General features: G+C 37.2%; 1 protein-coding gene across 1 annotated transcript in view; it reads left to right on the top strand.

The window, feature by feature from the left end:
- Nucleotides 1-8,715: 8,715 nt before the first annotated feature.
- arhgap5 (Rho GTPase activating protein 5) overlaps nucleotides 8,716-16,732 on the top strand; it is a 58,559-nt gene continuing 50,542 nt past the window's right edge. The window contains 1 exon segment of the mRNA XM_074661222.1: nucleotides 8,716-8,827. The gene's annotated coding sequence lies outside the window, so the exon portion shown is untranslated.

Genomic DNA, 16,732 nt, shown 5'->3' with positions numbered 1-16,732 from the left:
CAGTTACACGCAGTGTGTTTGTGATGTGGCTCCTCCAGTGACCCCTGACCCCTCTGGTATTGATGCTTCACTACAGACGCTGTTTATTGACTCTCAGCATCAACACACTCCGGTGACCATCACTGTGCAGCTCCTAGCAACAGTCTAACAGTCCCAACTGGTCCCCCCCATTGACTCTGATCTGCATCACCACACATCAGAGCGATCATGTCATTAAAACCTGCTGATGACTTCACGGCAGAGCAGCTCCTCACTAACAGTCGACAGAGATCTGGTACGAGGACGACGAGCTCTCTCTCTCTCAAAGTCAACGAGACAGACAGAGGACATGGTTCTTGACTTCAGAAGGACCTCTTCACATCTTCCCACCATTTCTAGAGGCAGAAACACCGCCTAGCGCACCTCAACACCTCTGTTTCCGGGAGACTGAAGAGAGGTGGACCAGCTGCTCCAGATGTCAGAGAGCATCCTGACCTGCTGCGTCGATGTCTGATATGGAAACAGTCGGCAGGGTTTTTTAGCAGTGGTAGTTTGTTTATAATTTGTATACTTGTGTATAGGAAATGTTTGCAAACGCAGCGCCAAAATGAACACGTGTGACCATGCATGTTTAAAACATTCATTCCTCTCACCTCCTTCAGTTTGATAGAATTATTATGTGTCTTTATCCCGACACCTCAGCAGAGAGTGTTACCATCGCAGTGCTTATGACTGCTAATGTGTCAAACAGGCAGTGTCAGTGTGTAGATGCTTTACATTATCATCACCGGGGGTGGAACTCATTACAGCAACTCATTACAAGTTCTCTTCTTGCTGTGAGTCAGTAGAACATTGATATGCAGACATCATATTCATGCATTGAGCTAACTGTGACACAGAGGCTGTGGCCATCAAAGAGATATGAAAACAATATGTCTAGCTGGCTGTGAAGACAGACAGCGTCTAGATTGTTAATTCCACCTACAACAAAGATGTGATTGGATGTGTTTATCCTAGTAGCACAAAGACTAGAGGAAAAACACACCTTCTCCAACAACTGCATAACTGTTATTATATTAACGTAAAAGACAGAAGATGTGTGTGAATTAAATATCTCTGGAAGGAGATTCTGACAGAGCTTAACTTGATGGATGCAGTACGTGTTCTTTTTTATTATGTTATCTTTGTAACTTAAAGAGATATCTGTGTTGTTTTGATCCCGATGTGATTGTGGTGGATGAGATGTGGCACTTTTGGATCTACTATCCAATAGATTTGAAATCCTGTGCAACCAATTATCCAATTGCAGACTTGTCTTTGTTCATTTTGTCTCTGAAGAAGACACCGTGGTGTTGAAACTTTGCACAATTACGCCAAATTCACACCAGGCAAAAAAATAGGCGTGTTCATGTGGTGTAATGTAACAAAGTAATAATACTTTGTTACATTACTCAAGTTTTTTGTTGGAGTGTCTGTACTTTACTTGAGTTTTTATAGTTCTATCAACGTTCACTTTTACACAAATGTGTACTTTTACTCCATATATATTTGTCCTAAGCATCTTCGTTACTCGTTACTACTGCAAGCAAGCAGGTTTGGTGAGTCAGTGGTCCTAGCTAGCAAGTTACTTCATTCATGTGATGGCGAGTGCAAACAAAGCGCTCTCAAAGCCGTAGTTAAGTTTTGATTTCTGCTCACGTCCAGGCAGGCTGCATGTCAGATCATGCTACTACTTGCTACTTGCAGCTACAAGGGAAGGAAAATCTTGGTGGTGTATTAACAGCATACTTGTACTTTTACTTAAGTAAATTTAATATTACTTTCGATACTTAAATACAGCAAATATCAAACACTTTAAGACTTTTACTTAAGCAATATGCTAATAGGTGACGTTAACTTCTACTAAAGTCATATTCTGGTTAGATATCTGCACTTTTACTGTGTAAAAGTGTGACTTTCAGGTACAGTAAAGGCTTTCATCCACCACTGACAGGCGAGAAGAAATTCTTTGTAACATACTGTAGGTCAACATGTCTCAGGATCTGTTTACTGATTGGCTGCGGGTCCTCTCTGGCCGCACTTCGCCGGCTGCAGCTCGCTGAGCTCGGGGGCGGCCGCCGCAGCTTTCCATAGACATTGCATGGCTGCATTTCACCGCTGCTCTGGTGTGAATTTGCCGTTAAAGGCTCCACCTTGGAAGCTATAGGTTAAGTGTTTCCCCGTGCTTTCTGTCGTGTGCTAAAGTTAAGCTATGCACAGCTGATCTTTGCACTGAGCGTACATTGAATATCTTCCCGTCTAACTCACTGTAACGAAGCAAACAATCATATTCCTTTAAAAAGATCAACTTTGGTACTTCACATATTTTTACGGTCCCACGTCACCGTTTCTGTTACATTTACTGCTCGTGTCTGTTCCTCAACAAACACATTCACACTTTTACCTTCGGTGCTTGTTGTACTAGCTGTGTTGGATTCATTGCTCTTAATTATTTGTTGAATGTCGGTTTGTGGTTCCACAGGAACTGTATTTTGTTCCTCTTATAGCCGCTGTAATTAGTGAATGACAAATAAAGTTCCTTTAACCTGAGAGTGAACTTCCTGCTTCTGCTGCTGGTTATAGCCGAAGCACCACAACATCCTGCCTTGCTCAGAGGAACCTCGTCAGCAGAGGTTGAAGAGAGCGATGGGTCCGTGCTGCTGCAGCAGACGTCCCAGTTTGACAGCGTTGGGTTGCAGCACCACAAACTTTGAGGCTCGGAGAGAACTGAAGGATCTGGATGCATGCTGAGAAAAGAAAAAGAAAAAACGCCCTGTCAGGATTTTACAAACCAGAAAGGTGTGAAACATGAAAGGCTGACAGAAAGTGAAATATCTGCAGATTCCATATGGAGGTGCTGATGGTGCAGCGCCTGCAGCAGGGGTCGCCTGTGGCAGCCACTGCTGCTCCTCAAATAACACTCACTAGTCAACCTTCTCAGCAACTTCTACTTTGTGTTGATTTACTACTTTTCCCCCAAAATAGTGTTTGTGAAAAGAATGTGTTTATATACCAGCATACAGTTGCTAAAATAAGGCTTTTAATGTTCTTCCTGTGCCGGCGTGGATTTCCTCTGGGTGCTCCAGTTTCCTCCCGCAGTCCAAAGACATGCAGGTTAGGTGTATGTGCGACTCTAAATTGTCCATAGGTGTGAATGAAAATGAGTCCAGCTGTGCCCTCCTCTCTCCCAGTGTGAGCTATAGGCTCCAGCCCCCCATGACCCTGATGAACAGGTACTGTATGTATTTTTATTAACTCCGCCAAGGCCAAGTGAATAACGAATGCCCCCATTTTTTACCACTGAAGAATTGATAAAAAATATCAATAATCCCTCACAAATTCCACATTAAGACACCAAGACCTTGAGGAACACCATAGAAAAAGCCATGCTGTGATTTGGGATCAAAAACTTTTGACATTTGGAGATTTCTGCAAGAATTGCATTTTTTGGGGATTGGATGGCGAGCACTTCTGTTATGTAAACTGCTCAGAAACCCCCTTATTGTCAATCTAGCTATAGCCATCCATCCTCTGAATGCTCTAGGTCTCTAGTCTGATCCATCCATCCTCTGAATGCTCTAGGTCTCTAGTTTGATCCATCCATCCTCTGAATGCTCTAGGTCTCTAGTTTGATCCCTCCATCCTCTGAATGCTCTAGGTCTCTAGTTTGATCCATCCATCCTCTGAATGCTCTAGGTCTCTAGTTTGATCCATCCATCCTCTGAATGCTCTAGGTCTCTAGTCTGATCCATCCATCCTCTGAATGCTCTAGGTCTCTAGTTTGATCCATCCATCCTCTGAATGCTCTAGGTCTCTAGTCTGATCCATCCATCCTCTGAATGCTCTAGGTCTCTAGTCTGATCCATCCATCCTCTGAATGCTCTAGGTCTCTAGTTTGTGGCTGTAAAGTTTCATGAGGCTGTGATTATCCTAGAGGTCACCACAGGTCATTTTATACAGTGAGTAACATCATCACACATGAATCCAGTTGGGCTCTTTGGATCCACAAGAGTCTCAGCTTTACAGTGATACCCAATTTATGTAATTCAAGACAGTTTAGGGACCCCAGTATGCAGAAGTATAGAACCCATTTTCATTCACATATCTTGAGGTCAGAGGTCAAGGGACCCCTTTGAAAATGGCCATGTCAGTTTTTCCTCGCCAAAAGACGGCAGAGGGTAATGCAAATGATTTATTTTCTTTAAATAAAAGGCACATAAATACATTATCTTGTTCTTTGGGACAGCTGTCCCCGAGCTGCATTGCATTCTGGTCTACAAATTGGTGTCTGTTTCCTCTTCTCTGATGGATTTGTCCCTGTGGGGTTGTTACATCATTGGTGCAAAATGGCAGCTTTAGAAAGAAAGAGGCCCTTCGCTCTTTAATCCTGACACACTGAACCCAAACACAGACACACGTTTAACCTCTTTTACCCTTATTACTCTATAATATTTTTGACTGTTTTTATATTGAATGTATACATACTTGACTGTGGATTATTTTTTATTATTTTATTTACATTAATAATGATATTATTTGTTATTATCTGAGTTTTACTTGATCATATTTCATAGTATAATAAATGTGCTCCACTTGGAGTCAATATTATACAATTTAGTTGTTTTTTATTGATTTTATAATGTGCACAATGGTAGATTGTGATGATGCACAGGGTAAATGTCATAGCCAAAGGCTCCACTGTGTGCACAGAGCCTCCTGTAGTGGATATCAGTAGTATTTTACAGCCAGATTCCCTTTCAAGAGGTAGAAAACCCATTTGGCATACTTTGGGTATCCAAGTGTGCCAAACGGAGAGTCCGCCTGGTCCTATTCTGACTAAAACCTTTGTAGAATCTATGTGCTTTGTGTTATTTATATCTGCTTTTGCACAGTTGTAGTCGAGTAGTTGCTGAGTGAATTCAGTGCCATCATCGCTATAATGGTGTTATCTGCTGTATAATCTAGAAAACATTTTAGGCGAGGATAAAGATGTACATTTTTCCTTTGGTCCATTGCAATTTACTCACAAGTCACTTGGGATGAATTCTCGGAGGTCTTACCTGTCCATAGAGACCACGATCATGCATATAGACCTGGCAGTTGTGGAGCTATTCTTGATTTATTTTGGGTATGTCTGTCTAGGAGAACCACACCTTCCAGCACCCAATAGGGCTTAAGAGGTTAAATCATCATGTCACGTTTCGGAGTACAGAAACATATTCTGATATCAGATTCCAGTGGATATATTTAGAAGTGACGTGTCAATAATGCACCAAACTAAAGGAGACAAAGCATCTCTCTCTCAGGAAGAAGAGCAGCTTTTTGGGGGATGTAAAAACACGACGTTTCCTGCTTTTATACGTCTTTTAATTTCAGTTTGTACTATGGTTTAATTTTAGATTGTCTGACCCGTCAATGCTTATCTGGGTGAGAGGAGTCTCTCTGAGCTCTGAGGCTCATTAACACAGCATTGCACTCGAGGGAATCCACTGTAACCAGCGGCCCATATTGATCCCAAACACAGAACAACTGAAATATAAATGAAGGGTTTTCCTTTCTGCACCCGCGGCACGCCATTATCTAACAGTGGCTGCAGTGTTTCTTTTCATTAATGGCAAATATTGTGTCAAATATGTCGTTTTAATTTAAGGAAATTATCTTTATAAGCAATGTGAGATTAACAGAGATGATCAGAACTGATTGATTATCTGACCAATAGTTTTAACTCTCTCTCTCTATATATATCACAAAAGTAGGACTTTATGATGATGCTGATCACATCGACTGAACCTGCATTCCCTGTTGAGCAAATTAGCCTTTTTTTCCGTTTACAGGAACATTATACATAATTAAACAATTTTCACAGGAAAAAAAAAATCCCCAACATAATTACATCACAGAGAGAGAGAGAGAGAGAGAGAGAGAGAGAGAGAGAGAGAGAGAGAGAGAGAGAGAGAGAAGAGAGAGAGAGAGAGAGAGAGAGTGATAGAGAGAGATTTTAATTTGTATTTGGACGCTTTGGCATCGTGGCTCATCTAACATTCATGCCAATAAAGAGGATTATTGAAATGGAGAAAAGAGACACGAAGACAGAAAGAGATATTATATATTTATATTAACAGGATGAAAGAGACGGTTATACAATGAGAAAGACACAGAAATAGGCAAAGTTACATGTGATATATATATATATATATATATATATATATATTATATTATATATATATGCCCTGAGGCCTCCTAGTGTTTTATTCTGTGACATGATTATGTCTCTGTGAACTTGTGAACTTGTGTTTTCTATCTATCAGGCCATGGTTCATTAGGTTGGATGATGATAGGTGGATGTCAATAATGTACATTATATTCTGTGTAAGATTTACATAATATATATATTTATATTTATAAAATAAAATAAAATAAAATAATACAAAATAATACAATCATAATAATAATAATCTGATGCAAATAATATAATATAATATGATATAATATAATATAATATAATATAATATAATATAATATAATATAATATAATATAATATAATGTAATGTAATGTACTATAATATAATATAATATGATATCATCATCATCATTCCTCTTCATCCCCTATGGGACATAAGGCTTCAATGAGCTCTCTCCATTGTATTCGGTCCTTGGCAGCATGTTGGGCCTCTCCCCATGACAGGTTCATCTTGTCCAGCTCCTGTGTCACAGTTCTGCGCCAGGTGGATTTGGGCCTCCCGGGTTTTCTTTTGCCTGGTGGTGTCCATCTTAAGGCGACTCTCGGGATCCGGTCCTGCTCCATTCTCAGCACATGGCCTAGCCATCTCAGACGTCTGTGTGTAATTTCCTTGATGATGCTACGGCTACCGTTTTTTTTTGTACAGTTGGTGGTTGGAGATTTTGTTTGGCCAAAAGATCTGGCATATTCGTCGGAGGCATCCATTGTGAAAAACTTCCACTCTCCTCATATCACTTTTGATCACTCGCCAACTCTCTGAGCCATATAGCAGAACAGACTTGACATTGCTGTTGTACAAAAGCATCTTAGTTTTAAGGCTGTATTGCTTGGACCTCCAGATGGAACGGAGTTGGGAGAAGGCACCCTGAGCCTTTCCCAGCCTTGTTTTAATGTCTTTCTGCACTGCACTATCTTTACTGATGAGGCTGCCCAGGTATGTGAACTCTTCCACAAACTCAAGTGGTGCCCCATTTACAAGAATGGGTGCTGCAGGGGTGGAGTTTACACACATCACTTGAGTTTTGGAGATGTTGATGTTTAGTCCAACCTGTCTGGCAAAGTTGTTGAGCCTGTCAGTTTTGGCCTGCATGTTCGAGTGGTTGGTTGTAAGGAGAGCGATATCATCATAATATGATATGATATAATATAAAGTAAAATATACATGTAATGTAGTATGGGATATAAAGTAAAATGTAATATAAAATGAAATATAGTTTAGTATACTATATTTGAAGTAATATGTTAATACACACCTGAAGAGTATATAAAATAAGATAAGAACAAATAAAATATAAACAAATAAAATAAATAAAATAAATAAAATAATATAATATCGTGTGAGATACAAAGTAAAATATAATATGTGAAATGTATTGATATAATATAAAGTGAGATATAGTTTAGTATAGTATAGTATATGTGAAGTAATATAATAATACTGTCCAGAAGAGTATATAAAATAAGATAAAAACAAATAAAATAAAACACATAAAATGAAATAAAATAAAATAAAATAAAAATAAATAAAATAAAAATAAAAATAAAAATAAAAATAAAAATAAAAATAAACAAATAAAAAATAAAATAAAATAAAATAAATAAATAAAATAAATGATATAATATAATATAGTGTGGGATATAAAGTAAAATATAATATAGAGTGAAATGTATTGATATAATATAAAATAATGTACAGTATAGTACAGCAATATAGTATAGAATAAGTAGAATATAATAAAGTAGAGAGAGAGAGAGACTACTTCATGTTTTTTTGTTGTTGTTGTTGTTTTTTACATTTATCCTTTGATATTGCAATATATTGTTATTAATTTTTTTTGGGTTGTTTGTTTGTTTTATTGACACAACAAACATGAATTACTTCTTTATTGTTTTCTTCCATTTACATGCATGTTTTTTTTAAATATCTATATAATGTAATTTGCTTGTAAATATATATATATATATTTTTTTTTTTTTAATTTATCATTGAATTGACGCTTTATTGACGCAATATTGTTCACCTGACAGTCATGATCAATAAAGCATATTGAATTGAGAGAGAGAGAGGGAGAGAGAGGGAGGATCTGAATGGAGAGGTAGAGCGACATAGACACAGAGTGGAGGAGAGAGAGAGTCGCCATTACTGCTGGCAGTGCTGCTGCGAGCTGAGAGGAGAGAGGAGGAGGAGCAGGTCTCAGTTTACAGCAGAGCAGCAGAGCAGCAGAGCAGCAGCGCATACCTCCATAAGACCGCTCCAACAACACTACAACACACCGAATACACCGGAGGACACACCGTCTGGAACTACCGGGACTAACCGTGAAGGAGGACACCAACGCGGACACTAAAGGAGCAGACTGTGGACAGAAAGAGGAGTTCGTAATGAGGGACTCCTCTTCCTCCTCTCCTCCTCTTCCTCTCTGGTATGTTGGATATCTGGGAGCGACCATGTTAGTAGGTGTTGTAGGGGAATGTCTCTGGACTTCAGTAGCTTCAGCTTAGCACGGAACCTGGCCCGTAAAGCTGCGTTCTCCCGGGTTAAAGAGAAGCGGGGTGTTACTGATGCTGTGAGTGTTTAGATTGTGATGTTTAACCCGCTTTCTGTTCCTTAACGTCAGCCTGCTGCTCCGTGCTGCTAACGCTAAGCTAAGCTAACTACCCCTCTCAGGCTAGCACAGCTCTGCTAGCTAGTCGGGATGGGAAGGTGGGTTTTTTCTTTTCCTGGAGTATCAGGGCCGAGCCAGGCCGAGCTGCAACCCGGGAGGAGTTCACAACTACCGGATCACAGGCTGTGGTAGCTCCGGTGCTCTGACGCATTAGCTGACGTTAGAATAGAAAAGATAGAAAGCTTTATAGTCATTGTATTAAATAGAAGGAGATTCACAGCTGCCACTCCTGATCAGAGCTTTAAAACTAATACATGACAAGACTAAACGAGGCAGATACAACTGAACAGGTAAAACACATAACAGATAAAACATATAACAGATAAAACATATAACAGATAAAACATATAACAGATAAAACATATAACAGATAAAACATATAACAGATATAACATATAACATAAAACATATAACAGATAAAACATATAACAGATAAAACATATAACATATAACAGATAAAACATATAACATATAAAACATATAACATATAACAGGTAAAACACATAACAGATAAAACATATAACAGATAAAACATATAACAGATAAAACATATAACATATAAAACATATAACATATAACAGATAAAACATATAACAGATAAAACATATAACAGATAAAACATATAACATATAACAGATAAAACATATAACAGATAAAACATATAACATATAACAGATAAAACATATAACAGATATAACATATAACAGATAAAACATATAACAGATAAAACATATAACAGATAAAACATATAACAGATAAAACATAACATATAACAGATAAAACATATAACAGATATAACATATAACAGATAAAACATATAACAGATAAAACATATAACAGATAAAACATATAACATATAACAGGTAAAACATAAAACATATAACAGATAAAACATATAACAAATAAAACATATAACATATAACAGATAAAACATATAACAGATAAAACATATAACAGATAAAACATATAACATATAACAGATAAAACATATAACAGATATAACATATAACAGATAAAACATATAACAGATAAAACATATAACATATAACAGGTAAAACATAAAACATATAACAGATAAAACATATAACAAATAAAACATATAACATATAACAGATAAAACATATAACAGATAAAACATATAACATATAACAGGTAAAACATAAAACATATAACAGATAAAACATATAACAAATAAAACATATAACATATAACAGATATAACAGATAAAACATATAACAGATATAACATATAACAGATAAAACATAACAGATATAACATATAACAGATAAAACATATAACAGATACAACATATAACAGATAAAACATATAACAGATAAAACATATAACATATAACAGGTAAAACATAAAACATATAACAGATAAAACATATAACAAATAAAACATAACAGATAAAACATATAACAGGTAAAACACATAACAGATAAAACATATAACAGATAAAACATATAACAGGTAAAACACATAACAGATAAAACATATAACAGATAAAACATATAACAGATAAAACATAACAGATAAAACATATAACAAATAAAACATATAACAGATAAAACGAATAACAGATAAAACATATAACAGATAAAACATATGACATAACAGATGAAACATAACAGATAAAACACATAACATATAACAGGTAAAACATGTAACATAAAACATAACAGATACAACATATAAAAACATATAACAGGTAAAACACATAACAGATAAAACACATAACAGATAAAATGCATAACAGATAAAACGCATAACAGATAAAACATATAACAGGTAAAACACATAACAAATAAAACACATAAGGTAAAACATATAACAGATAAAACACAACAGGTAAAACACAACAGGTAAAACATATAACATAAAACAACAGATAAAACAACAGATAAAACACAACAGATATAACAGATAAAACACACAGTTATAATAAGACAAATAAAACAGGTAAAGTAGATGTAATAAATAAATATAAATAGAAAACTAGAGGAATGAAAAATAAAAAAATAGATGTAATGTAAACAGAGGTAATTGCACTTGTAAAATAGGTAGGGTAGATGTAATAAATAAAATGTAAATAAAGGTAGTTGCACTTGAGGTGTATATTGCATCAAAGATATATTGCACAGACAAATGTATTTCAAGAGCTTTTGGTTTTTAATTTAAACTTATTTACTGTAACGTTTACTCCCATAATAACCCATTCAATTAATTTTGTTTTATTGGCATGACTGTCAGGTGAACAATATTGTCAATTCAATAATAAATAAGAATAAAAAAGAACAAAACAAAAACAAAAACATGTGTATATATATATACACATATATACAATTCATTAAGCAAATTACAATATATAGATATTTAAAAAGAACATGCATGTAAATGGAAGAAAACAATAAAGAAGTAATTCATGTTTGTTGTGTCAATAAAACAAATAAAAAAAGATTAATAACAATATATTGCAATATCAAAGGATAAATGTAAAAAAACAACAAAAAAACAAACAACATGAAGTAGAGGAGTAAATAAAAGGCAGAGTGTGAGTTACATCTGTTATGTGTTGTTGTTGTTGTGGTTGTCTCTTAGACTGTGACATGCACTGAAATATCCTGCAGCTTCTATGCTGATGACACCATCTTCTCCAAGTAGATGTTGTATTTTATTTTGAGAGGGAATCAAAATCTTGGAGTTTACCTTTTAATTTTTGTAAATAATTTTTTCCTAATTTCTTCATATGTGCTGCACTGTAGCTCTCTCTCCCTAGTTGTGCCCTCTTTAGAGTTTGATGTTTTACGTGATATCCACCCTTTTCATTAGGTTTCATTTTAACGTTAACAAACAGAAATTAAAATTAAATTCACATATTAACAACTGTAATGATACCAGAGTTCACAGCCTTTAACATTATGTTCGTTTTTATCTCATTTCTGTGTTTTTTTTTTAACATATTCTCAGTTGGTTTAGAAGTTGCTGGGTTGCCAGGTTTTAATGACCTGCTAATCGCTAATGTTAGCATTGTGGATGGATGGATGAATGGATGGATGGATGCAGGGTCACATCCAGGAGTGCCACTGGTTCAGATGATTATTGGATTTTCCGACATTATCAGTGTATTTTTAAACGTCTCAGCTGTGATGAGGAGTTGTAGCCACACTTAGCAGCTTATTATTGACTGGTTTATTTGGTGTGTAGCAGCAGTCAGTCAGTCAGTCAGTCAGTCAGTCAGTCAGGTAGGTCAGTGGGTTTGTCCTGCTGCAGCTCTGCATGCCGTTTGCATCGACTCAGACATTGCTGCAGCTCCCTGTGCCCTTTACCCAAACTCTGGTTAAAGGGATAGTCCGGCTTTTTATCTAATAAGCTACCCTGATGGGTGTTCTCCAGCCATTTGCAGTCCTCTCGGTGTACTTAAAAAAAAAATTCCTCAGTTACAGAGATTGTTAAATGCATTAATTATTAGTGGGAGCCATTAAATATCAGTTAGGTTCTTCATTGTTTCCTCTATTGATTGTCATCACAGTCTGTTAAGGTGTTTTCTCCTCAGTGTGTTTGAAGTCAGGCTGTCAATCGATTATTTTTTATCTATTCAAAATGTAGGGAAATTTGTCAAGTATGTAATCCTCTTATCAACATGGGAGTAGGCAAATATGCTGCTTAATGCAAATATATGTATATATTTGTTATTGTAAATCAGCTGGATTTTCTGACTCTGAAGGTAGTACATGTTGTTTGGAAACATTATTTTATTGCATGATTGTGGCTGTAACATTTAATATCCAGATAATGTGTAAGAGAGTGTTTTGCATTTATTGTTTTGTCCTCTTGATGAGCAGAGATGCCTAGTTGTTGATATCAGCTTCATCAGAAATGTTCAGGTACGTCTGAAAAGCTTTTCATCTGCTTTAAGACCAAGACAAAAATGCATATTGGCAAATGCTAATATGGTGGGAAATATTCAATATTAGTATATCAGCTTCAACAGACCACACAAGGGGTTCGGTACCAACGACCTCTGCTGTGAGTGACGGCAGGGTTGATGGTGTCAGTCGGCCTATAAACTGTTGTTCTTACGTCATCGACTCCTCGGGAAGGGGAAGTCAGATGTGAGTGATGCTCGGTTTCAGGTCTGGACCTGACTCTGGAGGAGGAGGGTGACGTAGTTTTTTTTAAGATCATCTTCCTGGCAGTGTTTACACAATACTGGAATTTCTATCTTGGATACAATACCTTTCAAAATATTGATTTTTCATTGAAGGCATGTCATACAAGCTTGTCACGACGGAGGTTAAATAACGCTCCAATCTTACGCTAAATTTTGGTGAGGAAAAACTGTCATGTCCATTTTCAAAGGGGTCCCTTGACCTCTGACTTCCAGATATGTGAATGTAAATGGGTTCTATGGGTATCCACGAGTCTCCCCTTTACAGACATGCCCACTTTATGATAATCACATGCAGTGCTGCAGTTTGCCATGCTATGATTTGAGCGTATTTGTTATGCTAAATGCAGTACCTGTGAGGGATTCTGGACAATATCTGTCATTGTTTTGTGTTGTTAATTGATTTACAATAATAAATATATACATACATTTGCAAAAAGCAGCATATATTTCCACTCTCATGTTGATAAGAGTGTTAAATATTAAAGGGAGACAAATCTCCCTTTAAGGCACATTTTGAACAGATAACAAAATGTGCGATTCATTGGGATATTTGACAACACAACTTTCTGGTTAAAAACGTCAGAGGTGCTTTTAAGGGAAGTTGTTTTCCAACTAGCACCAGCGCCAGTGCCTTTCACATAGTTTTGAGTCAAAGTCATCGATGCCATCAAAGCTTTTTGCCGCAGCGAAGATGTTTTGTTGAGCAATCGCACAGTGAATTTAAAATGAAGAAAATGTCACCACTAACTCCAGCTAAATTAGTCATATTCCACATGTAATAAGATGGTCTCACCTCTACACACTTAAAGCAGACTGGCTGATTATTTCATTTTGACATTTCAGAAAGTTTTGAGTAGTTTCTCTGTTATGTTTTGTTGTATTACAACTATAGTTCCTCTGATGGTGAGGGAGCTGACATTTAAAACTGCATTACGCAACTTCACTAGCAGCTGAAAAATGGCAGTGACAGGTAACGGTAAAAAAAATGTGAAAGTGAGTACCCAGAAATGCTGTGAGGCGCGGTCAGCCCTGGCTAGTCTGTCATGATTTATACTAAGAGGAGAGAGAGGGGGAATGATTGTAATGTTTGAGTCCATTTTTCGCTGGCTGGAGAGCTCACTCTTGGCTTAATAGGAGGCAGTTTTCTGCTAAGTTTTGATTCATCTCTTCCTGTGGGAGGAGAGTTGCCAGTACACAAGATCAGAACTCATCTAAAGTCGATGGGACCCTCTTCTCTGTTGGAGCCCTGCTTTGTGATTTAGGTTTGTTTATTGTCGCCTAGAAATCCAGCAGGGTGCAGCTTTAAAAGGGTCTGCCATCCCTGGCAGTGTGTTCTGCCGTGTTTCAGGCTTAACAACATTTAGTCATCTCTAAAACCAGCCTGCCAAGTGATACCTTAATCCCCCCTGCAGCCTCACGGTGAATGGACTAATCATGATGCACAGGGCTACTTTTAGCTATTAGCGCCGCACAAATACAGTTTGGGCTTTTGCAGTAATAAGGCTGTCACATCCAGGTGTTTATATACTGTATAGTATACTTCATACTAGGACTGTTAAAGTTAACGCAATAATAACACGTTAATGCAAAATTGTTTTAACGACACTAATTTCTTTAATGCATTAATGCAACTTGCGTTTTTTAGGTTGTAGCGGGCATCATATGAAACTAGAAAACCTAAGGCATCCATTGGTACCAACCATGTCATACTAGCTTGTTCTGAAGGAGGTTAAATAACGCTCCAAACATGCGCTAAATTTTGGTGAGGAAAAACTGTCATGGCCATTTTCAAAGGGGTCCCTTGACCTCTGACCTCCAGATATGTGAATGAAAATGGGTTCCATTGGTACACACGAGTCTCCCCTTTACAGACATGCCCACTTTTGATAATCACATGCAGTTTGGGGCAAGTCATAGTCAAGTCAGCCATGTTATGATTTGAGCATATTTTTATGTGAGGGTTTCTGCACAATATCTGTCATTGTTTTGTGTTGTTAATTGATTTCCAATAATAAATATATACATACTTTTGCATAGAGCAGCATATTTGCTAACTCATGTTGATAAGAGTATTAAATACTTGACAAATCTCCCCTTTTAAGGTACATTTTGAACTGATAAAAAAGTGAGATTCATTTACGATTACTCGTGATTAACTATGGACAATCATGCGACTGACAGCCCTACTTCATACATGTTAACATTTATTCAGAAGTCTTCCGTCGACGCTGCGTGTTGACAGCAGAGTGATAGACTTTGTGAGACAAAAATGCAAAACAGATGTTTGAATTTGGGCGACTGATCTGCTCAAACACTGTGGTTTTGGATGGGAGTCGGGGAGGAATGTAGGGCTGTAATAATCAGTTGGGTAGTCGATAAACACAAAATTAATAGATTTCAGTTGCTGTAATTGATGGTCTTAGTGTATTGCCAGGTAATGGTTCCAGATGTTTCCTAGTTGCAGTGTCACCGGTGAGAAGACTGCCTTGTTTTGTACTGTTTAATATAATAAATTACAATATTAAGGATTGTTTTGGCTGTGCAATTTGTAGACATCACTCTGATTTTGCTAATTTGTGACGGGCATTTGGAAATGGAAATACCTTGCTTGCGGGTATTAATGCCACCTGTTAAGTGTATGTGCGCATGTGCTTCACCTGTTCATACATGCTCAGGTACACGTCTCCCTGCTACAGTCAGGTGTGGCGCTTGTAGCAGCACAGACGCTATTGTAGGGGCTAGTGGTTAGATTTGTAAACCTGACAGACCTGCTGGTCGGTTTGCTTTCTGACACCAGCTAATGTCCTGGGTGTGTTTGAGGGACGAGGAACTCCTGGTTGGAGGCTGACTAAACATTTCCGGCAGGTAGTTTACCCTCAGGTTATGCACAACTGTGTCACTAATAGGAAAATGGGTTGTGTGATCTCTTTTATATATTAGATCATTGGAATTCAGTGTGTAACATCCATGTATCCTCCTTCTGAATCAGTTTCCATACACATGTTGCTTGTTTCTAAAGGTTGATTAAGATCTGCTGAACTCACAAACGTCTTATTTCCTTGTACAAAACCCCCCCCACACAGGTGACATCATCACCTTGGCCTCTATAAACAGTCAGAGGAAACCTCATTGCTCGAGTCGTGTCGGTGGACCCGAATTCCTGCTCTGGTGCAGTTTCTCAGGCTCAGCATGCCGTCGTGCTGCAGAGAGCGTTTCCAGCTCACGCAGGCAAATTCACTGGCTGATTGCCATCGTTCTGTAAAACACAACAATGACTGCAATTCTCTCCGCAGTTATCAGTTATCAGCCTCTAGTTAGGTCACGGAAGGGTTCAGGCTTATTTGACTGTGGCAATCCCAGATAATAATGATAGAAAGGCTGCACAGATGCCACATTTTTAGTTTCTACAATCTGTAATTGCTGAATCCTGGTGCTGAATACATTTTATTTCACCCTTGTTGCTAATGTTTGAACAGATAATGTGCAAGCAGCAAAATAATTTAGATAATAAAGACAATTAGGATTAATAATCATAACCAGAATGTCATGCAAAATATGTTTTCGAGAATGAAGGACCAAATAATCAGGATTATACGTTTAGCCCTAATCATGCAGCCGTAGGTTGTGCCGAC

The sequence above is a fragment of the Sebastes fasciatus genome, chromosome 15 (assembly GCF_043250625.1).
Source record: "Sebastes fasciatus isolate fSebFas1 chromosome 15, fSebFas1.pri, whole genome shotgun sequence".
NCBI lineage: Eukaryota > Metazoa > Chordata > Actinopteri > Perciformes > Sebastidae > Sebastes > Sebastes fasciatus.
This window is presented reverse-complemented; position numbering and strand designations above follow the sequence as displayed.